This window comes from Mesoplodon densirostris, chromosome 5 (genome assembly GCF_025265405.1).
Source record: "Mesoplodon densirostris isolate mMesDen1 chromosome 5, mMesDen1 primary haplotype, whole genome shotgun sequence".
Classification (NCBI taxonomy): Eukaryota; Metazoa; Chordata; class Mammalia; order Artiodactyla; family Ziphiidae; genus Mesoplodon; species Mesoplodon densirostris.
This window is the reverse complement of record NC_082665.1, coordinates 112,502,108-112,527,886: the sequence shown is the minus strand read 5'-3', so window position 1 is coordinate 112,527,886 and position 25,779 is coordinate 112,502,108. Positions and strand designations below refer to the sequence as shown.

The following is a 25,779-nucleotide window of genomic DNA, read 5'->3' as shown; positions in this document are numbered from 1 at the left end:
TCATTTTGAGTTTATTTTTGTGTATGGTGTTAGGGAGTGTTCTAATTTCATTCTTTTACATGTAGCTGTCCAGTTTTCCCAGCACTACTTATTGAAGAGGCTGTTTTTTCTCTATTGTACATTCTTGCATCCTTTATCAAAAGTAAGGTAACCATATGTGCAGGGGTTTAACTCTGGGCTTTCTATCCTGTTCCATTGATCTATCTTTCTGTTTTTGTGCCAGTACCATACTGTCTTGAATACTGTAGCTTTGTAGTATAGTCTGAAGTCTGGGAGCCTGATTCCTCCAGCTCTGTTTTTCTTTCTCAAGGTTGCTTTGGCTATTCGGGGTCTTTGGTGTTTCCATACAAATTGTGAAATTTTTTTGTTCTTGTTCTGTGAAAAATGCCATTGGTAGTTTGATAGGGATTGCATTGAATCTGTAGATTGCTTTGGGTGATATAGTCATTTTCACAGTATTGATTCTTCCAATCCAAGAACATGGTATATGTCTCCATCTATTTGTGTCATCTTTGATTTCCTTCATCAGTGTCTTATAGTTTTCTAAGTATAGTTCTTTTACCTCCTTAGGTAGGTTTATTCCTAGATATTTTATTCTTTTTGTTGCAGTGGTAAATGGGAGTGTTTCCTTAATTTCTCTTTCAGATATTTCATCATTTATGTATAGGAATGCAAGAGATTTCTGTGCATTAATTTTGTATCCTGCTACTTTACCATATTCATGGATTAACTCTAGTAGTTTTCTGGTAGCATCTTTAGGATTCTCTATGTATTGTATCATGTCATATGCAGACAGAACAGCTTCTTCTTTTCTGATTTGGATTCCATTTATTTCCTTTTCTTCTCTGATTGACGTGGCTAAAACTTCCAAAATTGAATAATAGGGGTGAGAGTGGACAACCTTGTCTTCTTCCTCATCTTAGGGTAAATGGTTTCACTTTTTGACCATTGAGAACGAAGTTGGCTGTGGGTTTGTCATATATGGCCTTTATTACATTGATGTAGGTTCCCTCTATGCCCACTTTCTGGAATGTTTTTTTATCATAAATGGGTGTTGAATTTTGTTGAAAGCTTTTTCTTCATCTATTGAAATGATTATATGGTTTTTCTCCTTCAATTTGTTAATATGGTGTATCACATTGACTGATTTGCATATATTGAAGAATCCTTGTATTCCTGGGATAAACACCACTTGATCATGGTTTATGAACCTTTTAATGTGCTGTTGGATTCTGTTTGCTAGTATTTTGTTGAAGATTTTTACATCTATATTCATCAGTGAAGTTGACATGTAGTTTTCTTTCTTTGTGACATCTTTTTCTGGTTTTGGTATGAGGATGATGGTGGCCTCATAGAGTGAGTTTGGGAGTGTTCCTCGCTCTGCTATATTTTTGAAGAGTTTGAGAAGGATAGGTGTTAGCTCTTCCCTGAATGTTTAATAGAATTCTCCTGTGAAGCCATCTGGTCCTGGGCTTTTGTTGGAAGATTTAATCACAGTCTCAATTTCAGTATTTGTGATTGGTCTGTTTATATAATCTATTTCTTCATGGTTCAATCTCAGAAGGTTGTGCTTTTCTAAGAATTTTTCCATTTCTTCCAGGTTGTCCATTTTATTGGCAAATAGTTGCCTGTAGTAATCTCTCCTGATCCTTTGTATATCTGCAGTGTCAGTTGTTACTTCTGCTTTTTCATTTCTAATTCTATCAATTTGAGTCTTCTCCCTTCTATTCTTGATAAGTCTGGCTAATTGTTTGTCAATTTTTTTTTATCTTCTCAAAGATCAGCTTTTAGTTTTATTGATGTTTGCTATTGTTTCCTTCATTTCTTTTTCATTTATTTCTGATCTGATCTGTATAATTTCTTTCCTTCTGCTAACTTTGGGGTTTTTTTGGTTCTTCTTTCTCTGATTGCTTCAGATGTAACTTTAGATTGTTCATTTGAGATGTTTCTTCCTTCTTGAGGTAGGATTGTATTGCTATAAACTTTCCTCTTAGAACTGCTTTTGCTGCATCCCATAGGTTTTGGGTCATCGTGTTTTCATTGTCATTTTTTTCTAAGTATTTTTTGATTTCCTTTTTGGTTTCTCAAGTAATCTCTTGGTTATTAAGTAGTGTATAGTTTAGCCTCCATATGTTTGTATTTCTTACAGATATTTTCCTGTAATTGATATCTAGTCTTATAGCATTGTGGTCAGAAAAGTTACTTGATACAATTTCATTTTTCTTAAATTTAACAAAGCTTGGTTTGTCACCCAAGATATAATCTATCCTAGAGAATGTTCCATGCGTACTTGAGAAGAAAGTGTCCTCTGTTGTATTTGGATTGAATGTCCTATAAATAGCAATTAAGTCCATCTTGTTAATGTATCATTTAAAGCTTGTGTTTCCTTATTTATTTTCATTTTGGATGATATGTCCATTGGTGAAAGTGCGGTGTTAAAGTCACTTACCATGATTGTGTTACTGTTGATTTCCCCTTTTATTGGTTGTTAGCATCTGCCATATATACTTAGGTGCTCCCATGTTGGGTGCATAAATATTTACAATTGTTATATCTTCTTCTTGGGTTCATCCCTTCATCATTCTATAGTTTCCTTCTTTGTCTCTTGTAATAGTCTTTATTTTATAGTCTATTTTGTCTGATATGAGAATTGCTACCTCAGCTTTCTTTTGATTTCCATTTGCATGGAATATCTTTCTCCATCCCCTCACTTTCAGTCTGTATGTGTCCCTAGGTCTGAAGTGGGTCTCTTGTAGACAGCATATATATGGGTCTTGTTTTTGTATCCATTCAGCCAGTCTATGTCTTTTTGTTGGAGCATCTAATCCACTTACATTTAGGGTAATTATCGATATGTATGTTCCTATTACCATTTTCTTAATTGTTTTGGGTTTGTTATTTTATGTCTATTCCTTCTCTTGTGTTTCCTGCTTAGAGAAGTTCCTTGAACATTTGTTGTAAAGCTGGTTTGGTGGTGCTGAATTCTCTCAGCTTTTGCTTGTCTGTAAACGTTTTAATTTCTCCATCAAATCTGAATGAGATCCTTTCTAGGTAGAGTAATCTTGGTCATAGGTTTTTCTCCTTCATCAGTTTAAATATGTCCTGTCACTCCCTTCTGGCTTGCAGAGTTTCTGCTGAAAGATCAGCTGTTAACCTTATGGGGATTCCCTTGTATGTTATTTGTTGTTTTTCCCTTGTTGTTTTTAATATTTTTTCTTTGTATTTAATTATTGATAGTTTGATTAATATGTGTCTTGGTGTGTTTCTCCTTGGATTTATCCTGTATGGTACTCTCTGCACTTCCCTGATTGGATTGACTCTTTCCTTTCCCATAATAGGGAATTTTTCAACTATAATCTCTTCAAATATTTTCTCAGTCCCTTTAGTTTTCTTCTTCTGGGACCCCTATAATTTGCATTTAATATTGTCCCAGATGTTTCTGAGACTGTCCTCAATTCTTTTCATTCCTTTTTCTTTATTCTGCTCTGAAGTAGTTATTTCCATTATTTTTTCTTCCTAGTCACATAACCGTTCTCCTGCCCCAGTTATTCTGCTATTGATTCCTTCTAGAGAATTTTTTATTTCATATATTGTGTTGTTAATCATTGTTTGTTTGCTCTTTAGTTTTTGTAGGTCCTTGTTAAAAGTTTCTTGAATTTTCTCCTTTCTATTTCCAAGGTTTTGTATCATCTTTACTATCATTACTCTGAATTCTTTTTCAGAGAGACTGCCTTTTTCCTCTTCATTTTTTTGTTCTGGTGTGTTTTTACCTTGCTAATTCATGTGCTGTGTGTTTATCTCTCTTCTCATTTTGCTTAACTTACTGTGTTTGGGGTCTCCTTTTTGCAGGCTGCAAGTTCGTAGTTCTCGTTGTTTTTGGTGTCTGCCTCCAGTGGGTAAGGTTGGTTCAGTGGGCTGTGTAGGTTTCCTGGTGGAGGGGATTAGTTCCTGTGTTCTGGTAGTTGAGGCTGGATCTTGCCTTTCTGGTGGGCAGGTGGTGTGTTTTGGGCTGTCTGTAACCTTTTATGATTTTAGGCATCCTCTCTGATAATGAGTGTGGCTGCATTCCTGTCTTGCTAGTTGTATGGCATAGGTTGTCCAGCACTGCAGCTTGCTGGTCATTGAGTGGAGCTGGGTCTTAACACTGAGGTGGCAATCTCTGGGAGAGCTGTCACTGTTTGATATTATGTGGAGCCAGGAGGTCTCTGGTGCACCAGTGTCCTGAACTCAGCTCTCCCACCTCAGACGCACAGGCCTGACACATGGCCAGAACACCAAAACCCTGTCATCCACATGGCTCAGAAGAAAATGGAGAAAAAAAGAAAGAAAGAAAAAAAGAAAAGAAAATATTTAAATAAAAAAGTTAAAAAATATTAAAAATTAAAAAAATTAAAATGTAATTTAAGAAAAGAGAAAAAGAGAAAGAAAGAAAGAAAGAAGAGAGCAACCAAACCAAAAAAGAAATCCACCAATGATAACAAGTGTTAAAAACTATATTGAAAAAAATGGACAGAGAGACCCCTCAGACAAATCACACAAAGAAGCATACACATCACACTCAGAAAAAGGGAAAAAGGAAAAAATATATATATATCTACATTTAAAAAAATGGAAGAGAGCAACCAAATCAATAAACAAATCTACCAATGACAATAAACTCTAAATACTAAACTAAGATATACATAAAACCAGAAACAAATTAGATGCAGAAAGCAAACCCCAAGTCTACAGTTTCTCCCAAAGTTCACGACCTCAATTTTCAGATGATGTGTTGTCTATATTCAGGTATTCCACAGATGCAGGGTACATCATGTTGATTGTGGAGTTTTAACCCGCTCCTCCTGAGGCTGCTGGGAGAAATTCCCCTTTCTCTTCTTTGTTTGCACAGGTCCCGGGGTTCAGCTTTAGATTTGGCCTTGCCTCTGCATGTAGCTCGCCTGAGGGCATCTGTTCTTTGTTCAGACAAGATGGGGTTAAAGTAGCAACTGACTAGGGAGCTCTGGCCCACTCAGGCCAGGGGTAGGGAGGGTTACAGAATGCAGGGCAAGCCTGTGGTGGCCGAGACATTGCAACAGCCTGAGGCGTGTCGTGTGTTCTCCCAGGGAAGTTGTCCATTGATCACAGTACCCTGGCAGTGGAAGTCTGTACAGCTCCCAGGAGGGGAGGTGTGGATAGTGATCTGTGCTTGCACACAAGCTTCTTGGTGGCTGAAGCAGGAGCCTTAGTGTTTCATGCCCGTCTCTGGTGTCCCCACTGATAACTGTGGCTTGCACCTGTCTCTGGAGCTCGTTTAGGTGGTGCTCTGAATCCCCTCTCCTCGAGCACCCTGAAACAGTTTTCTCTTTCCTCTTAGGCAGGTCCAGACTTCTTCCCAGTCTCCCTCCCAGCTAGCTGTGGCACACTAGCCACCTTCAGGCTGTGTTCACGCAGCCAACCCCAGTCCTCTCTCTGGGATCTGACCTCTGAAGCCAGAGCCTCAGCTCCGAGCCACTACCCATCCAGCAGGTGAGCAGACAAGCCTCTCAGGCTGGTGAGTGCTGTTCGGCACTGACCCTCTGTGCGGGTATTTCTCCACTTTGCCCTCTGCACCCCTATTGCTGCCCTCTCCTCCATGGCTCTGAAGCTTCCCCACACACACACCACACCCCATTTCTGCCAGTGAAGGGGCTTCCTGGGGCATGGAAACCTTTCTCCTTCACAGCTCTCTCCCAGAGGTGCATGTCCCATCCTTATTCTTTTGTCTCTGTTTTTCTTTTGCCCTACCCAGGTATGTGGGGAGTTTCTTGCCTTTTGGGAACTCTGAGGTCTTCTGCCAGCATTCAGTAGGCATTCTGTAGGAGTTGTTCCACATGTAGATGTATTTCTGATGTATTTGTGGGGAAGAAGGTGATCTCCACTTTTTACTCCTCTGTTATTTTGATGGTCTCTGTAAGATATAATTTGAAGGTAGAGGCAATGGGATTTCCTTACAAAATGAATATAGGTTATTAAATGAAGAAAACAATCAGTAATGTCTCCAAGGTTTTTTGTTTGTTTGTTTGTTTGTTTTTGCCTGACTAAATGGAGAGACAGAATTGCTATCAATTGAGAAGGAGGACACTGAAGTTGGAGAAAGTTTGGGGCATAGAAGTAGCAGTTCATTTGAACAGGTGAAGGGTGAGATGCTATAAGTTATCCAAATGGAGATGTTGAGGACACAGTCGGGTATACAGAGCCAGAACTTGTGAAACAAATTTGGTAACCATCAGCATAAAGTTGTCATTTAAACCTATGAGACTAGATGAGATCATTAAGGGAGTGAGTGAAGATAGAGAAGAGAAGATCAAGGACTGAGCCCTGGGTTCTTCCATGTTATCAATCTGGAAAAGAGGAAGCCCAGGTAATGACACTGAGCAAGAGTAACCTATGAGCTACAAGGAAAACCAAGATATAGAAATGTGAGTATTATTAAGGAATATGTAGTTAATATTCTTTTTGGGAACATTGACATGCTTTTTATGCCATTTTGTAAATATTTTTATTATGAGCAGAGAGCTATGGTTTTTGTTTTACAAGAAAGAGCATGAACTATGAAGGCCAAGATCCTGAATAAAATTGAAAAAATTTACCTCTAACCAACTATGTGATGCTGGTCAAGTGCTGTATATGTCTTTAACCCTCCATTTTTCATCTGCAAAATATAATGGATATGTAAAATGTGTGCAAATAAGAAACTTTACTTTTATCAATTTGACATAAAATATCCTATATCTTTCATTTCCCCTACATGCTATGAATAATTCCAATGTTTCTTCATATTTTGACTTGCTTGTTGTAGAAGGAAAAATTATATGATTAGTATGTTTTATAATTTCATAATACATGTTTAACTTCTAGGGAAACTGTGCTTTCTCTTATTTAACAGCAAAAAATGTTTTGGTTCTTTACCCAAAGCCTTACATTTTCAATTCTTAACTGTTCTGGCATATAGTAATTTGTATAGTTTGTAACAGGTCTTTCTCTTTTGTTTCAAACAGAAATAAACTATTGTTGTGAAATATTTACAGACCTAGATTTCTTAATTTCTCAAAGTCCAATTGTGTACTAACATTCTGTTAATCACTGAGCTTTAGAAGAGTGCTTCCCCAGGAAGGAAAACATAAAACACCAGAGGCATGAGATCTGAAATCTTTTTATATCAACACCCAGTGTTTAGATCTGCTTCTGTTTAACATTCGCTTGGTAGAATCCGATATCCTAGAAGAGTAGGTAGTCAACTCCTTCCCTTTTCCTCTCTCTACCTCCATGTCCTACATAAACAAAGCCAATATATTTCCTTCAAATCTTGTATGTTGGAGCTTTACCCATCCCTTAATGTCTAACAAAAATACCACTCTTTCTATAAAAATGTTCTCATCTCAATCATTTGGAAATTTCTGATTACCACCATTTTATAATTGTTATTATTTTCAATGGGGATATATGTATAATTATTTTTATAAATAGATTTTCTTGGACCATTTTATTAGATACTCAAGGATAGAGACTAGGCTTTATGTATACATTTACCTCATATAATTTAAATTTATTGGTTATTCAAATATATGGGTTGATACAACAATAGCAGAATACACTTTTTTTTTTTTTTTTTTTTTTTGCAGTATGCGGGCCTCTCACTGTTGTGGCCTCTCCTGTTGTGGAGTACAGGATACGAACATGCAGGTTCAGCGGCCATGGCTCATGGGCCCAGCCGCTCCACGGCACGTGGGATCTTCCTGGACTGGGGCATGAATCTGTGTCCCCAGCATTGGCAAGCAGACTCTTAACCACTGTGCCACCAGGGAAGCCCAGAATCCACTTTTTTAAAAAACACTATGGAATATTCACTAAGATAAACCATATCCTGGGTCATAAAATAAACCTTAACAAATGTAAGATACTTGTAATTTTTATAGTATGTTCTATGAAAATAATAGACTCAAACTAGAAATTAGTCTAGTCTCTAAAAAAGTCTCTATACTTGGAAATAGCCTAAATAATCCTTGAGTCAAGGAAGAAATCTCAATGTAAATTAAAAATTCATATAACTAAATAAAAATGAAAATACAACATATTAAAATATGTGAGATTCATCTAAAACCTCTAATCAATAATGTAAAAAAAAATTTTAAAGAATGACAAAAACATAGGAAAAGAATAACAAAATATACCCAAAGCAAGAATAAGGAAGAGATAATAAAAACACAAGTAGAAATCAATGCAATTGAAAACAGGAAAACAATAGAGAAAATCAATGAAAAAGAAGTGGTATCTTTGGGAAAAAAATAAAATTGATAATGCTCTACTAAGACTGACAAAGAAAGCAACTAGCAAAGACATAAATTACTAATATTAAGAATGAAACAGAAACATCACTACAGATCTTGTAGTCATTAAGTGCATAAGAGGAGACTCCTACAAACAATTCTGCAATTAAATTCAATTTAGAAGAAATGGACAAATTCCTCAAAACCTACAAACTACTAAGGCTCAGTAAAGATGAAATAGTCAAATGAAATAATCTTATTACCTTTAAAGAAATTGAATTTGTAATTTAAAAGCTCTCCAAAAAGAAACCAGACCCAGATGTTTCACTGAAGATTTCTACCAAACAGTTAAAGAATACAATAATTTTATATAATCTCTTCCATAATATAAAAGTGTGTAAAACATTTTCCAACACATTCTATAAGGCTAGTATCAACATGATATCAAAACCAGACAAGGACAGTACAAAATAAAAAGGAAAGAAAGAGGAAAAACATCTATAGGCCAGTATCTCCATGAGCTTACAAATAAAACCTGTCAACAAAATATTAGAAAATTGAATCCAGAAAAGTATTAAAAAATACATCATTACCAAGTGAAATCTATAACAGGTATGGAGGACTGCTTCAACATTTGAAAATCAATCAATTTAATTCACCATATCTATAAGCTGAAAAAGAAAAATCAAGTGAGATATCAATTGACCAAGAAAAAGCATTTTAGAAAATCCAACATTAATTCATGATAAAAATTCTAAGCATATTAGTAATAAAGTGGAATTACCTCAACCTGATGAAGAACATCTACCAAAATTTCTGGCTATCACCATGCATCAAGAGTGAAAGACTGCCTTCAACATAGATCATATGCTGGGCCACAAAGCAAACCTTGGTAGATTTAAGAAAATTGAAATCATATGAAGCATCTTTTATGACCACAACACTATGATATTAAAAATCAACTACAAGAAAAAGAAAAAAAAACAGAAAAAACACAACCACATGGAAGCTGAACAATATGTTACTAAACAGCCAATGGATCACTGAAGAAATCAAAGAGGAAATTAAAAAAATAAACGTAGAGACAAATGAAAATGAAAACAAGATGATCTAAAACCTATGGGGCACAGTAAAAGCAGTTCTAAGAGGGAAGTTTATAGTGATACAAGCTTACCTTAGGAACAAGAAAAATCTCAAATGAACAACCTAAACTTACACTGAAAGCAAGTAGAGAAAGAAGAACAAACAAAGCCCCGTTAATAGAAGGAAAGAAATCATAAAGATCAGAGCAGAAATAAATGAAAGACAGACTAAAAAAAATCACTGAACCCCAAAACTGATTGTTTGAAAAGATAAATAAAATTGATAAACCTTTAGCCAGAATCATCAAAAAAATGGAGAGGGCCCAAATCAATAAAATCAGAATTGAAAAAAAAGTTATTACAACCAGCACCACAGAAATACAGAAAATCATAAGAGACTATTATGATCAACTATACACTGATAGAACAGGAAACCTAAAAGAAATGGACAACTTCTTAGAAAGGTACAATCTACTAAGACTGAATCAGAAAGAAATAGAAAGTATGAACAGACCAATTACCAGGACTGAAATTGAATCAGTAATTAAAAAACTCCCAAAAAGCAAAAGTCCAGGATCATATATATATATATATATATATATATATATAACTGAATCACTTGGAATCACTTTGCTGGACACCTAATAGTAACACAATATTGTAAATCAAATATACTTCAAGTAAAATAAATTAATTAAAAACAGAGTGAGTTATCTGGGTTCTTCAGTGGGGTTAGTGCCTGACTCTGAGAGGGCTCACGCTAAGGAGTACTTCCCAGAACTTCTGCTGTCAGTGTTCTTGTCCTCACGGTGAGACAGAGCTACCCTCCGCCTCTGCAGGAAACCCTCCAATACCAGCAGCCTCAAGACATTCAGAAGACAGTATTAAAGGGAATCATTAACAGCCTGTTACAAGAATGGAAAAGTCCACGAACAAAAAATTATCTTAGTGCATATTTTATAATTTTACAATTTAATTTATACTTTTACAATTTAATAACACACCTACATATGTCATCTATGCTCACTTGCTACGACAGATAGCTATGTTAGTGGAAGCTGACCATCATTTCCTAGTTCACTGGTTTAAAAAATTATCCCAGAAGAGGTTCAAACAATTGGTAGAGAGATGGCTGCAGTTTATTTCTTTACACCTGTTTCCTGCAAAGCCTGAAGAATTTTCACCTATATCAAAGTGTTTCTGGTAGATCCCATCATCATCTAAAGTGTTGGCTTTACTTAATACTGCAAACAGTTTGGTTCTTCCTCCCCTTATTCCTTATACTGATTTCTATAATTCTATATTGGATCATATTGATCTTATGGAAGAATACCACACCTGGCAGAGCTTTGGAAATTCTCACAGCAAAGTCTTGTGGATAAAGTATCTAGAAGAGAGAGACCTGATATGAATATGTTATTTCTAAATATGAAAGTAATGTGGAAATATCTGGTCAGCGATTCTCTTGATGAGTTAACCCGATAAAGAGCAGACTTGAAAAAGAAGTTGAAACTTACCTTTTTAGGGGAAGCTGGTTTGTGTATGGGTGGCTTGACTAAAGAATGGTTCCTTCTTCTAATTCTTCAAATTTTTCATCCAGATTATTGCATGTTTACGTATCATAAGGATTCATACTGCCATTGGTTTAGCAGCTTTAAATGTGACAACTATTCTGAATTCTGATTGGTTGGAATTCTTATAGGACTAGCTGTTTATAACAGCATTGTTTTGGATATTTGTTTCAGCCCCTGCTACTACAAGAAATTATTGAGCCCTCCCGTCGTTCCTAATGACCAAAATCCACCAGTAGGTACCTGCAGTGTTACCACTGACGACCTGTGTCAAATTATGCCTGAGTTGGCCCATGAATTAAGTGAAATCCTGTCATATGAAGGCAATGTTGAAGAAGATTTCTATTCAACATTTCAGGTGTTTCAAGAAGAATTCGGAATAATTAAGTCCTATAATTTAAAGCCAGGTGGTGATAAAATTCCAGTTACCAATCAAAATAGGAAAGAATATGTACAGCTTTATATTGACTTTCTTTTCAATAAATCCATCTATAAGCAGTTTGCTGCATTTTATTATGGACTTCACATTGTGTGTGCTTCACATTCCCTAATGCTGCTTCATCCAGAAGAGGTTTAAATTCTGGTCTGTGGAAGTCCTGACCTGGATATGCACGCCCTGCAGAGAAGTACTCAGTATGATGGCTATGAGAAAACTGACTTGACTATACAATAATTTTGGGATGTTGTGCTTGGATTTCCTCTTGATCTTCAAAAGAAGTTGCTACATTTTACCACAGGAAGTGACAGAGTACCTGTAGGAGGAATGGCTGATTTGAACTTTAAAATCTCAAAGAATGAAACTTCTACTAACTTGTTGCCTGTGGCCCAAACTTGCTTCAATCAACTTTGCCTTCCCACCTACAAGAACAAAAAGGACCCGAAACAGAAATTGATTATTGGAATTTCAAATTCAGAAGACTTTGGACTTGAGTAACTTAGAAGACTTGACATATATTTTATATGTAGCATTCACTTCTCTCTTATTGTGCCTTTAAGCTTTTCATGTTTCTATCTCAAAACAGCTTGACAGGGCTTTCCTGGTGGTGCAGTGGTTGAGAGTCTGCCTGCCGATGCAGGGGACACGGGTTCATGCCCCGGTCCAGGAGGATCCCACATGCAGCGGAGCAGCTGGGCCTGTGAGCCATGGCTGCTGGGCCTGCGAATCCGGAGCCTGTGCTCCGCAAAGGGAGAGACCAAAAGATTGAGAGGCCTGCGTACCGCAAAAAAAAAAAAAAAAAAAAAAAAACTTGACAAAGCTCACCAACTTTAAAATACTGATTTTTAAAAAATCAAATATGAAGTATGTTCAGTAGAGGCATGGTTTTCTAAAAATACGACACTGCTTGGGTGAGAAAAAGACCAGATGGCAGAGACAGGTGTGGGTCCAGTCCTTCTTTTTTATAGCACTTTATCATTCTTCATAAGTAGTTTGTCACAGGTGTTCCACTGGGAAACATCATGCAGTAGAGAATGCACTGATGACAGAGTGGAGACCAGTGGCAGCTTGTGTGCTGTTAGCACACCGTAACAAAACAGACAGCTGCATTATCATAAATGTAAGGCATGTAGCCATATTTTCATATAGCAGTTAAACGACAGTATAATTACAAAGGCAATTTACAGGTTTTTTTGATATACTGGCTTTCGTCCTCTAAGATTCTTTTCAACCATTGCTGAAAAGCATGTAAATAACTACATAATAGCCTGAGAATAATGGGATTTTGATAGTGCCATTTATTGCTAAAGATTTATTTTTATAAAGTAAATTCAGGGTTTTAGATGTGTATACAGCTTTTACAAATCAATAAAGATGATTGTACAAGGGTGTAAAAAAAAACAGAGTGAAAAACTGAATATATTCCCTCTAAAATTGAGATAAGTTGAGGATGTCTGTACTCACTACGCTTATTAAACTAGAAGTTCTAGTCAGTGCAATAGGGTGAGAAAAACATTAAAGAAATAAATTGGCCCTATTTCCATATGATATGATTGTTTACATAGAAAATCTCAAGGAATATACAAAAAAAATCTTATAACTATTAAGAGATTCCAACACTGTTGCAAGATTCATGAGTGACACATAAAAATCAATTATATTTGTATATACTAAGAAGCAATCCCACTACTGGTTATATACCCAGAGAAAACCATAACTCAAAAAGATACATGCACCCCAATGTTCATTGCAGCAATATTTACAATAGCCAGGTCAGGGAAGCAACCTAAATGCCCATCGACAGATGAATGGATAAAGAAGATGTGGTACATATATATACAATGGAATATTACTCAGCCGTAAAAAGGAATGAAATGGGGTCATTTATAGAGATATGGATGGACATAGAGACTGTCATACAGAGTGAAGTAAGTCAGAAAGAGAAAAACAAATATCATATATTAATGCATATATGTGGAATCTAGAAAAATGGTACAGATGAGCCAGTTTGCAAAGCAGAAATAGAGACACAGATGTAGAGAACAAACATATGGGCACCAAGGGGGAAAAGGGGTATGGGATGAATTGGAAGATTGATGACAAATACACACTAATATGTATAAAATAGATAACTAATGAGAACCCACTGTATAGCACAGGGGGCTCCACTTCACTGTACAATAGAAACTAATGCAACATTGTAAAACAACTATATCCCAATTTTTTTTTAAAAATTAAAAATCAAAAGAAACATGTAGAAATAAAATTTTTTAAAAAAATTTACAATTGTTCTCCCAAAATAAAATACTCAAGTATAACTGTAATAGTACATGTAAAGGACTTTTATTATAAAAATCACAAAATGTTGATGAAAGAAATCAAAGAAGACCCTAATGGATTCATAATTTACAATTCACGTTCATGGATTGTAACACTGGACATTATAAAGATGTCAATTCTCTTTAAATTGTTCTATAGGTTTAAGACACATCTGTAAAAAAATATGTCAAAGACATACTTGATCTTAGCCAATTTATACATTGTCCATATATACAGAGATTGACATTTTATCAGTATTTACAGGCATAAATTTTCACAATTTAACTCTCTTAATATTATTAAATTTCTTCTCACATTTCACATTGGTATGGTCTAAAATTTACTTTTTTTTTTTTTAATCGGTACGCAGGCTTCTCACTGTTGTGGCCTCTCCCATTGTGGAGCACAGGCTCCGGACACGCAGGCTCAGTGGCCATGGCTCACGGACCCAGCTGCTCCGTGGCATGTGGGATCCCCCCAGACCGGTGTATGAACCCATGTCCCCTGCATCGTCAGGCGGACTCTCAACAACTGCGCCACCAGGAAAGCCCTAAAAATTACTTTTAATTAAACTTTTCCTGGGTAGAAAGTGTTAAATGTCATTTGGGATTAAGAAGCCTATAGATTTTGACTGATTTCCAATTTACAGAATTTCAAAAACTGTTATATAATATTTTAAAGCATAGATTTGTACACTTATTTCTTCAGCTTTTTAATTTAACAATAGTATGACTTACAAAAATGGGAGAGAGTTGTGAGCACTGAGAAGGTCCTTGGTTTTATTCCCAGCTTCAGATAGCCAATCTTGCAGTCATCTTCATGCGCTTTTTATTCCACAGATGCTAAAGCTGTTTATTTTTAAATGTTTAGAATCACGTATTCTTCTGATCTTTAAAACTAACAATGATTAGAGAATCTAGATTTTGAAATAAAGTACGTCCAAAGATATGTCAATGGCATTAAATAAAATCTGAAACTGAGTTTTTTAGGACGACATATCCTTACTCAGATAAGGATTTACTTCATTTTTCTTTCTCCCTTTATTTGGTAGAATTGAAAGTATTATTGCTTCTTGGCTTGAATGAGGGAATGACTTACATTTATCTAATACAATTTACTCTTACAAATTGTCTCAAAAGTGAGGTAATCAGACATTGAGGCAATGGAAAAGAGTTATTAACATAATAAATTTACAAATTTATGTGCATTCTTTCTCTTCTTTATAAGTCTGTGAGGTCCTTGATACCACGCATTACATGTGAGACCTCTCAGTTTCCAGATCAATGTTTTATTTTATGCTTCAATATATCAGAGGATATTCTCATACTCAAACCAGTTCAAGCAAAAATTTTATTATTTCACATAACTGAAAAGTCCAGGGACAAATTTGGCTTTCAGGAAAACTGAATCAAAGATGCCATCATAATTCTGTCTCTGCCCCTTGATTCTGCTTTCCTGTGTTCTGGCTTCATCCTCAGGGAGATTCTCCCCACAGAGCAGTGTGAAAACTTCACACTTATATTCTATAGCACTGTAAACCGAGTGGAAAGAGTGCTCCTACCTTTTATATGTCCAGTTAAATTTCAAAGATTGAATGATAAACCTGGAGTAAGTCATGTGTTGATCCCTAAATCATTTACTGTTGACAGCACATGTGCTGCTCTGATCAGATGTGCATGCATCAACCCCACCCAAAGTCACAGATGGAGTGCAGCACTGGGTGTTTTCTTGATGGAAATTGAGAATTTATTATTAGAAAATAGTAAATTGGTGCTGAACTGGCATAAATGAGATATCCAAACAATACACATCCAATGCAAATGCCTGAAATAAAGTAATGAAAGCAATTAAATAATAAAAGTAAAACACGAATTAAAGAATGCTCTGAGATTTACATTTGAAAGAACAGTGTTGGAATTATGGTTCTGGCACTTTCAAGCCCTGTGGATTTAAATAAATGATAAATACTCTGTGAGCTTTACTTTCCTTGTTTTTTTAATTTTTGAGGAGTAAACAAAATGTTTATAATCCACTAATGAGATAATTGTGTGCAGAGATAAATTCAAAAGCATTTGAAAAATAAAATAATGTAACAGTTCAGCAGGTTTGTTGGAACTTAACAGATATCATAAAAATTAACCCTAACTTTATGCTTTAATAAATGGTGCAACACTGAAATTAAAAAAAATATACTATCTAAAATGCTAACAAAAATATAAAGCATTCAAGAAGAATGCCCCACAAATATGTATGAGACCTCCATAAAAAAAGAAATAAAAAAAATTAAGTCAGGTTTATTAGGCTATAATTTATATGCAATAAATTCTTCTTTTTTCCAAGTACAGTTCTATGATTTTTAACAATGCACGCTGATGTGTAACCAATAGCACACTAAAGATAGTGAACAATTGCATCATCCCCACAAAATTCTCAACTGCTCCTTTGTCAACCTACTTTTCCCACATCCAGCCCATGGTTACCACTGTTCTTTTTTTGTTAGATAGATAGATATACACATCAAAGCCTTTACAACATCTTCCTGTATTCCTTACAAGCTTGAAAAGGTGAAATGTTATTTTATCAGCAAGGTATTAAAACGCATTTATAAATTCTTCTTGGCTTCAGTCATGAATAAATATTTGCTGTTAGCAATTAAAAAAAAACTTACAGTTTTGACTTTTCCAGAATATCATGTTAATGGAATAATACAATTTGTGACTTTTTGAATCTGGCTTCTTTCACTTAGCATCATGTATTTGCTAGTCATCCATGTGTTGCATACATCAGTAAATACTTCCATTTTATTGCTGCATAGAATTCTTTTCCATGGTGTTCCACAGTTTGTTTATCCATTTAACAGTTGATTGACATTTGCGTTGTTTCTAGTTTTTGGCAATTATCAACATGCAATAAAATTTCCCATACAGGATTTTTTGTGAACACATATTTTCTTTCTCTTGAGTAAATATGCAGGAGGGAGATTTCTGAGTCAAATGATAAGTATCTAACTTTGTGAGAAAACTGATTTCTAACATGTCTATACTAGTTTGCATTCCCACCAACAATGTATAAATATTCCAGTTGCTCCACATTCTTGCCAGTACCTGGTACTGTCTGTTTTATTTTAGTCATTCTCATACATGTGTAATAATATTTCATTGTGATTTTAATTTGAATTTCCTTAATGACTAATGGTAGTGAGCATCTTTTCATGTTTTTATTTGCTACCTATGCATCATCTTTGATGAAGTTTCTGCTCAAATCTTCTGCACACTTTTAATTGAGTTATTTTCTTGTTAAGTTATAACAGGTCTTTATATATTCTGAATACAAGTCCCTCATCAGAGAATAATTTTGTATATATTGTCTCCTAGTCTTAAGTTATCCTGTCATTTTCTAAAGAGTGCCTTTTGAAATGCAAGAGTTTTAATTTTGAGGAAGTCCAATTTATCATTTTTAAAAAAACATTATGGTTCATGACTTTTGTGTTATAGCTAAGAAAAGTTTTGTTTGACCCAAGGCCACAAGGATTTTCTTCTATGTTTTATTCTAACATTTATAATTTTAAGTTTAATATTTATGTTTATCACTTATTTCAACTTAATCTTTGTATAGTGCAAGGTGGGATTGAGAGTTCTTTTGTAGAAAAATATCTCATAGTTTCGGCATTATTTGTTTAAATTACTATCCTGAACTTCCTTGGCATCCTTGATGAAAATTGGTTAACCATATATGTGATCCTATGTCTGGAATCTCTTTATTATTATTTACAGTTCTATCTTTAGCCAATACCATACTGTGGTAGATTAAACAGATAGATAGTAATGATATAAATGTATATATAAGATAATATATATAAATATATACATATTTATGTTATTTTTATCATTTAGTATTTATATAATTGGTATATATTGTATATAATTATATTATATGTATGCCAGAAAGAGAATATAAATTCTTTTCGAGCATACATCGAGTATATTTGTCAGGATCAATGAAATTATTTTAAAAACTCTTAAATGCCTGCTAGCAGACAAAACACATTCTGTAATCAAAAACAAGAAAAATTGAACACAAATCAGCTAAAAATTTGAATCAAGAAGCCAGAAAAAGAAGCATAGAATAAGTCTAAAATACATAGAAGGGAGAATAGATAAAAGCATAAATTAATAAAATAAAATTGTATAATATTTCTTATACTAAATATTGCAGAGAATCTAAAAAGGGGATTTTGTACAACTAATTTTATAAACCTAGTGAACTATGAAATCAGTGATAAGGACAATATAAAAATTATAGAACATTCTTACATATGAACATAAACTGTAAATATATTAAATAAGTAAATCTAATACAACTGTGTGTGTGTGTGTGTGTGTATGTATGAATTATATCATCAATCAGTGGGATTTATCATGAGAGAAATTATACTCAAATAGAAAAGTAATTGATTTACTTATATATTTTAACACATTAAATTTGAGAAATATTCAGATTAGCTTAATAAATAAAAAATTACTAAAATTAAAAATTTGTTGATAGCTAAAAATAATAACAATAATGTTTTAGCAAAGTAGGAATAGAGAAAATTCCCTTAAACTGATTAATGAGATAACTACTAAAAGTCAACCATAAACATCATGTTCTATGATGAAAATTTAGGTGCATTTTAATTAATCTAAGAATTAAGGAGACCTTCAGGATGATGGAGGAGTAAGACATGGAGATCACCTTCCTCCCCACAACTACATCAGAAATAAATCTACATGTGGAACAACTCCTACAAAACACCTACTGAATGCTGGCAGAAGACCTCAGACTTCTCAAAAGCTGTGTGGCTGACAGGGTTTTTGTGTTCCTGCCAGGTGTCAGGCCAATACCTCTGAGGTGGGAGAGCCTAGTTCAGGGTATTAGAACACCAGAGACCTCCCGGCTATACGTATATAAAAAAGAGAAAGTTCTACAAGAGATCTCCATCTCAGCACTAATACACAGCTCTACTCAATGACCAGAATATACAGTGCTGGACACCCTATGTCAGACAACTAGCAAGACAGGAACACAACCCCACCCATTAGCAAAGAGGATGCCTAAAATCATAATAAGATCACAGACACCCCAAAACACACCACCAGACATGTTCCTGCCCACCAGAAAGACAAGATCCAGCCACATCCACCAGAACACAGGCACTAATCCCTTCCACAGGAAGCCTACACAACCCACTGAACCAACTTTAGCCACTGGGGACAGACATTAAAAACAACAGGAACTACAAACCTGCAGACTGCAAAAAGGAGACCCCAAACACAGTAAGTAAAGCAGAATGAGAAGACAGAGAAACAAACAGCAGATGAAGGAGCAAGGTAAAAACCCACCAGACCAAACAAATAAAGAGGAAATAGGCAGTCTCCCTGAAAAAGAATTCAGAGTAATCATAGTAAAGGTGATAAAAAACCTTGGAAATAGAATGGAGAAAATTCAAGAAACATTTAACAAGGACCTAGAAGAAGTAAAGAGCAAATAAACGATGAACAGCACAATAAGTGAAATGAAAAATTCTCTAGAAGGAATCAGTAGCAGAATAACTGAGTCAGAAGAACGGATAAGTGACCAGGAAGATAAAATAGCGGAAACAACTATTGCAGAACAGAATAAAGAAAAAAGAATGAAGAGAATTGAGGATAGTCTTAGAGACCTCTGGGACAACATTAAATGCATCAACATTTGAATTATAGGAGTCCCAGAAGAAGAAGTGAAAAAAAAAGGGACTGAGAAAATATTTGAAGAGATTATAGTTGAAAACGTCCCTAATATGGGAAAGGAAAAAGTTAATCAAGTCCAGGAGGAGCAGAGAGTCCTATACAAGATAAATCCAAGGAGAAACACACCAAGACACAGATTTATCAAACTATCAAAAATTAAATACAAAAAAATATTAAAAGCAGCAAGGGAAAAACAACAAACAATGTACAAGGGAATCCCCATAAGGTTAACAGCTGATCTTTCAGCAGAAACTCTGCAAGCCAGAAGGGAGTGACAGGACATATTTAAAGCAATGAAAGGGAAAAACCTACAACCAAGATTACTGTACCCAGCAAAGATCTCATTCAGATTGGACGTAGAAATTAAAAACTTTACAGAAAAGCAAAGGCTAAGAGAATTCAGCATCAGTAAATCAGCTTTACAACAAATGCTAAAGGAACTTCTCTAAGCAGGAAAAACAAGAGAAGGAAAAGACCTACAATAAAAAAACCCAAACAATTCAGAAAATGGAAATAGGAACATACATATTGATAACTACCTTAAATGTAAATGGATTAAATGCTCCAACCAAAAGACATAGACTGGCTGAATGGATAGAAAAACAAGACCTGTATATATGCTGTCTACAAGAGTCCCATTTCAGACCTAGGGGCACATAGATACTGAAAGTGAGGGGATGGAAAATATATCCCATGCAAATAGAAATCAAAAGAAAGCTGGAGTAGCAATTCTTATAGAAGACAAAATAAACTTTAAGGTAAAGACTATTACAAGAGACAAAGAAGGACAGTACAGAATGATCAAGGGATCAACCCAAGAAGAAGATATAACAGTTGTAAATATTTATGCACCCAAAATAGGAGCACCCCAAAACATAAGGCAAATGCTGATAGACGTAGAAGGGGAAATCGACAGTAACACAATAATAGTAGGGGACTTTAACACTCCACTTTCACCAATGGACAGATCATCTAAAATGCAAATAAATAAGGAAAAACAAGCTTTAGATTATACACTAAACAAGATGGACATAATTGATATTTATAGGACATTCCATCTGAAAACAACAGAATACACTTTCTTCACAAGTGCTCATGAAACATTCTCCAGCATAGATCCTATCTTGGGTCACAAATCCAGCAATGGTAAATTTAAGAAAATTGAAATCATATCAAGTATCTTTTCTGACCACAACGCTATGAGACTAGATATCAATTACCGGAAAAAAATGTGTAAAATACACAAACACATGGAGACTAAACAATACACTACTTAATGACCAAGATATCACTGAAGAAATCAAAGAAGAAATCAAAAAATATGTAGAAATATATGACAATGAATATATGATGACCCAAAACCTATGGGGTGCAGCAAAAGCAATTCTAAGAGGGAAGTTTATAGCAATACAATCCTACCTCAAGAAACAAGAAACATCTCAAATAAACAACCTAACCTTACACCTAAAGCAATTAGAGAAAGAAGAACCAAAAAACCCCAAAGTTAGCAGAAGGAAAGAAATTATAAAGATCAGATCAGAAGTAAATGAAAAATAAATGAAGGAAATGATAGAAAACATCAATAAAACAAAAAGCTGGTCTTTGAGAAGATAAACAAAATTGATAAACCATTAGCCAGACTCATCAAGAAAAAAAAGGGAGAAGACTTTAAATGTACTTAAATGTACTTCAATACATTTAACCCTTTTGATAGGCAACTTTCATGGTTTTCCCCTTAGGTCTTTGTGTTTTCCTCATGTTTTTTATCCTGCTTTCACTTAACCATATTTGATAGATCAGGTACCCATCACCCGATAAGAAGGCAAAAGGTTTCTTCCCTCTCAGTAAAGGGGTAGGGAATTCCCTGGTGGTCCAGTGGTTAGAACTTGGTGTTTTCACTGCCAGGGGCCCAGGTTTGATCCCTGGTCGGGAAACTAAGATCCCACAAGCTGCAGGGGAAAGCCAAAATAATAATAATAATAATGGGGTAAACCCAGATGCCATTGGAAATAAGATTATTTATAGTTTAACCTTAGTTGTAAAGCTTAGATTCTCCCTCATCCTGCCCTGCTGCTTAAACATTTCTAGGATAAGGTATTAATATCGGCACTTAGAAAATGTTCCCTCTTCCGCAAATTCAAAGGACATACTTTTTACTGTAAAAATGTTCTAGGCTACATCTTTATTCCATCAGTCATCAAGCTGTGTAAGCTTGGACAATTTATGTAATCTCACTGACCTTCAATATCAGTGAGTAAGGGAACTAAAGGTAAAGATGGTTTGGTGGATAGAAGTCAGCTTATAAATGTTGTCCATTAAGGCAATATCTCAGATTTTATTCTGCAGTAGAAATATAATTTCTGTGGGAGGTTTTGTTTTTCTTCTATAAGCCCTGACATTAATGGCTGTGTGTATATGATGTGTTGTGTCTGCGATGACTATACGTAGGTCTTCGGTTTTCTACCATGAGTTTTCTGTGTCTGTGTCTATGGTCTATATTCTCTTTGGTGATTGCCCACTTTTTTGATACTGAATGATCTCCTTTAGTTCAAAAATGTCTCACTTTGCAGTTTAAATTTTATCAAATGAAAAATGCACCTCTGTTGAACAGAAATTTGCATATATAATATAAAATGAATTTAAAATCCTCCCTCTATCACATGGGGCTCCACCCCAAAGTGCAGGATGTCTTCTAGTTTTAATGCAGTTCCATGTAATTACTTTATGTTAGAGATCATGTGTGAATGGGTACTGAGTGTGGAAAATAAAAATTACCAAGTATAAAGTGGAAGAGTTTATTAGTAACATTTTAAGAGAAGTCACCAAAGGCTACCTTTAGGAGACATTTTTCAAAATATGTAAAAGGCATACTACTGTTTTTAAAACCTATTTAAGCAATCTTTCCTCTCCTGCACTCCATACTTTTACAGAAAAGATTAGAAGCATCTTACAATAAAAGCCACATTATGGGCTTCCCTGGTGGCGCAGTGGTTGGGAGTCTGCCTGCCAATGCAGGGGACGCGGGTTTGTGCCCCGGTCTGGGAAGATCCCACATGCTGCAGAGCGGCTGGGCCCGTGAGCCATGGCCAGTGAGCCTGTGCGTCCGGAGCCTGTCCTCCGCAACGGGAGAGGCCACAGCAGTGGAAGGCCCAAGTAACACCAAAAAAAGAAAAAAAAAAGCCATATTATGCTGTAAAGCTAGATATTAAAATAATTTGGGGGAAGGGACTTGGGCTAGGGGAAAAAATAAAGTTATAGAAAGACTAAATTAACAATAGTTACTGTAATTGAACATTAAGTATAGCTCACAAACATTTTATGGGGAAGATATAGAAACTTTTGTGTCAAGTCTTCCATTGAAATTATAATGTTTGATTCTTTTCTACCATTTAGGGAAAATTAATAACTTCTCTGGATTTTAATTGTGGAAGAGCAGCCCTACCGGGGTCTCTGAGGAAGAAATTATGCCAAAGTTTCACAAAAGGGTAAGAAAGGGAAGAGACAATTATTTGATCAGTGAGAGAGATACAGCTAGACCTGGAAGGAAAAGTTGGATTCTCTATGGGTAGAGTGTGGAAGTGTCAGAGGACTCAGGGGTGATGACAACTTGCACTCTACCCCACATAGAGAATGGGCTGGATACCTGTGAGAGGGTCAGGCCAATGTATGTGCAGGATGGCTTTTCAGTACCACTCCTTGTGAGTAACAGTAGTTGTGCCACTGGGTATAGTCTTTGAGCAAAAGATGGTAAAATGCTAACATTCAAAAGCTACATCTTAAAAAAAAAAAGCTACATCTTATAGCAGAGGGAGCAGAGCTAACCATGTGACCACAGTAGCAAAAGGACCCTGCATGTTCCCACTATCCTGACACCAAGTAAGATTGATGAACACCATCATGAGTAACACAAGATACTCTGTTAGCATGGGTGATAGGGTCTCAGATCTAGGTTTTAGTCAATCTGGAAAAAAATGCAAATGTGGTATTTCTTACACACAGGTTTTACAGAATAAATTCATAATGCTACATGTAAAATGAGCTATATCATCATAAGATTTTCCTACTGAAAATACCATGTGTCATCTATGAAAATGTTAAATCTCTGCCATCTGCAGATCTGTTTAAATATTTTTGAAAACAAGCTTCTTTGAAAGATTCACAAAGTAAAGCCTTTAAGTATAAATCTTGTTTCCAAAGATGAGGTATTTTCAGTTTTGAATATTCAGCAAAATGTATGTGATGTCTTGTAAGGGAAAGATTGAAAAGAATATGGACATTAATTTAAATTCAACAGCTTTTTCAGGTGGATGTATGGATATCTTTGCTGCATGGCAAAGCATTTGCAGAACCTCCCACTCACTCAACTACTGGGATTAAATCCCATCATACTTCCAGTTAAACAAATTTTCAGACCACTTTTCTTCAAATCTTGACATCTTGCAGATGTCAAGACAGTTTAGTACTAGACATCTAAATGGAAAAGATATGAATTCCAGAAATCCCTCAGCTAGTACTTTTGTATAATTCATCCTGATTAGTAATTATCTCTTTTCAGCTGAAAAGTGGTGTAAAAAGATTAATGACTTTTTTTTGACAAACTGTCTCCTTGATTTTTTTTTTTGGCAATAGTGAAGAGATGTAAATATTTAAGTAGACGTATTTTGAGTGTGCTGCATGTGAAAATTCACCAAAATATTTTTTATACATTTTTATTATATAATTAGAAACAAACCCTACAATCAATATCTGTACTTTTGAGACCTATAAAAGATACCTCTTAATGTGCTACTTCAAAGCTTCTTGGCCTCATTTGTTTCCTCTTTGTACTCTCTGCTGTGAGTACCAGCTTTGCATGGGTTATGATAGCACTGTCCCTGGCACCTATGTCACATATCCCATTTTCTGCTCCCAAGTCTCCCCTGTTAATTGGAAGGCTTGAGTAGCTAAGCACCCATGAAGCACAACTGAGAATTGTCCATCCTTGGGTGAAACATTGATAAATGGGAAACAGAAACTAGTGAGTAATTCTCCTTCCCCACCACCCCCAAGATTGGCTCTCCTGGGATGAAGTTTATGCAGATACTGGTGGCTGGGATATCAGCAGTCAATTGTATTTTGTAGCAGCCAAATCAATAGCATGTCACAGTAATTGGCTTTTTGTTTTCGTCTGCTTCACTCACCTTTTCCCTCACTCCTGCCACCTGGTATTATACTTCCCAATAACATGGTTTCATATAAGCCCTTTAGCTCAGGTTCTTCTTTCTGTGGAACTCAGGCTGAAACAAGACTCTCTATAAATTTCTCTGTCAGTTTTTAATTCAATTATTATATATTGTTAAAATACAAAATGTATTTAATCTTTTCTTAATTTTGAAAAGAATGCTGTATATTTACTTTGAAAAATAAAAGATTATTTAATTAAAAGTAAATGTGTCATATTTTTATTTTAAATTTATTCATATATAATCATGATGTGGGCTACTATAAATAGGATTCTGTTTTAAAAATGTGTAATTTCTGAGTGAACTGATGAGGATGATTATAATTTTTGTGACTTTCTGAATAAAAATAAAAAATAAAAAAACTATAACAGAAAAAAAAGTGTATAATTTTTTAAGAAGGATTCAATGCAAAAAAGTGAAGAGCAAAACCTAGGTAAAACATTATAAAATGAAAATGAGCAGACAATTGATTACTTGTATTAAATGTTACTGATGATTCTAGTCCAAAATTTCAACATAGGAGGCTTCTGAGCTCACCTACTCCCATGGACACACCAAATCTACAGCTACACAAGGTCAGTTCCCTCTGAAAAAAATCCAGAAGCTAGCTGAGTGAATTCTATACATTGAGCAACAAGAAAATACTCAAAATGAAATGGAAGGAAAGGCTGAGACACATTCCGGCCATCAACCTCAGTCTTACCACAGCAACATGTAATTGGGAGGGAATTCACAACTCACAGTTTCTCTCTGAAGGGCAATTGGTTTGGACCCAACATCAAGTCCTCCAAGTTTTAAGAATTCCACCTGAAAGATAGAACCCCAAAACACCAATGAGGTTCGAGTCTACAAGACCCACAAGATTACAGCAAATGAAGAAAGAGTTCTTAACAGGCTCAAGAGGACTTGCTGTGGCTATCTCCAAGTGCCTTTAGGTCAGGCTTCTAATTTAATTTCCATCTAAGGGCTCTAATGGAAACAGTAGACAACATCCAAGAGCACATGGATAATGTAACGAGAGAATTTTCAAGAAAGCATCAAAAAGAAATTTCAGAGACCAAAAATGTTCTTTATTTAGAAATATAGAAGGTATTTG

The 25,779-nt window shown here is 35.2% G+C and overlaps 1 pseudogene; it reads left to right on the top strand.

Moving 5' to 3' along the window:
• Positions 1 to 235: 235 nt before the first annotated feature.
• On the top strand, positions 236 to 11,872 carry LOC132491252 (probable E3 ubiquitin-protein ligase HECTD2; annotated as a pseudogene).
• The last annotated feature ends 13,907 nt before the right edge of the window (positions 11,873 to 25,779 follow it).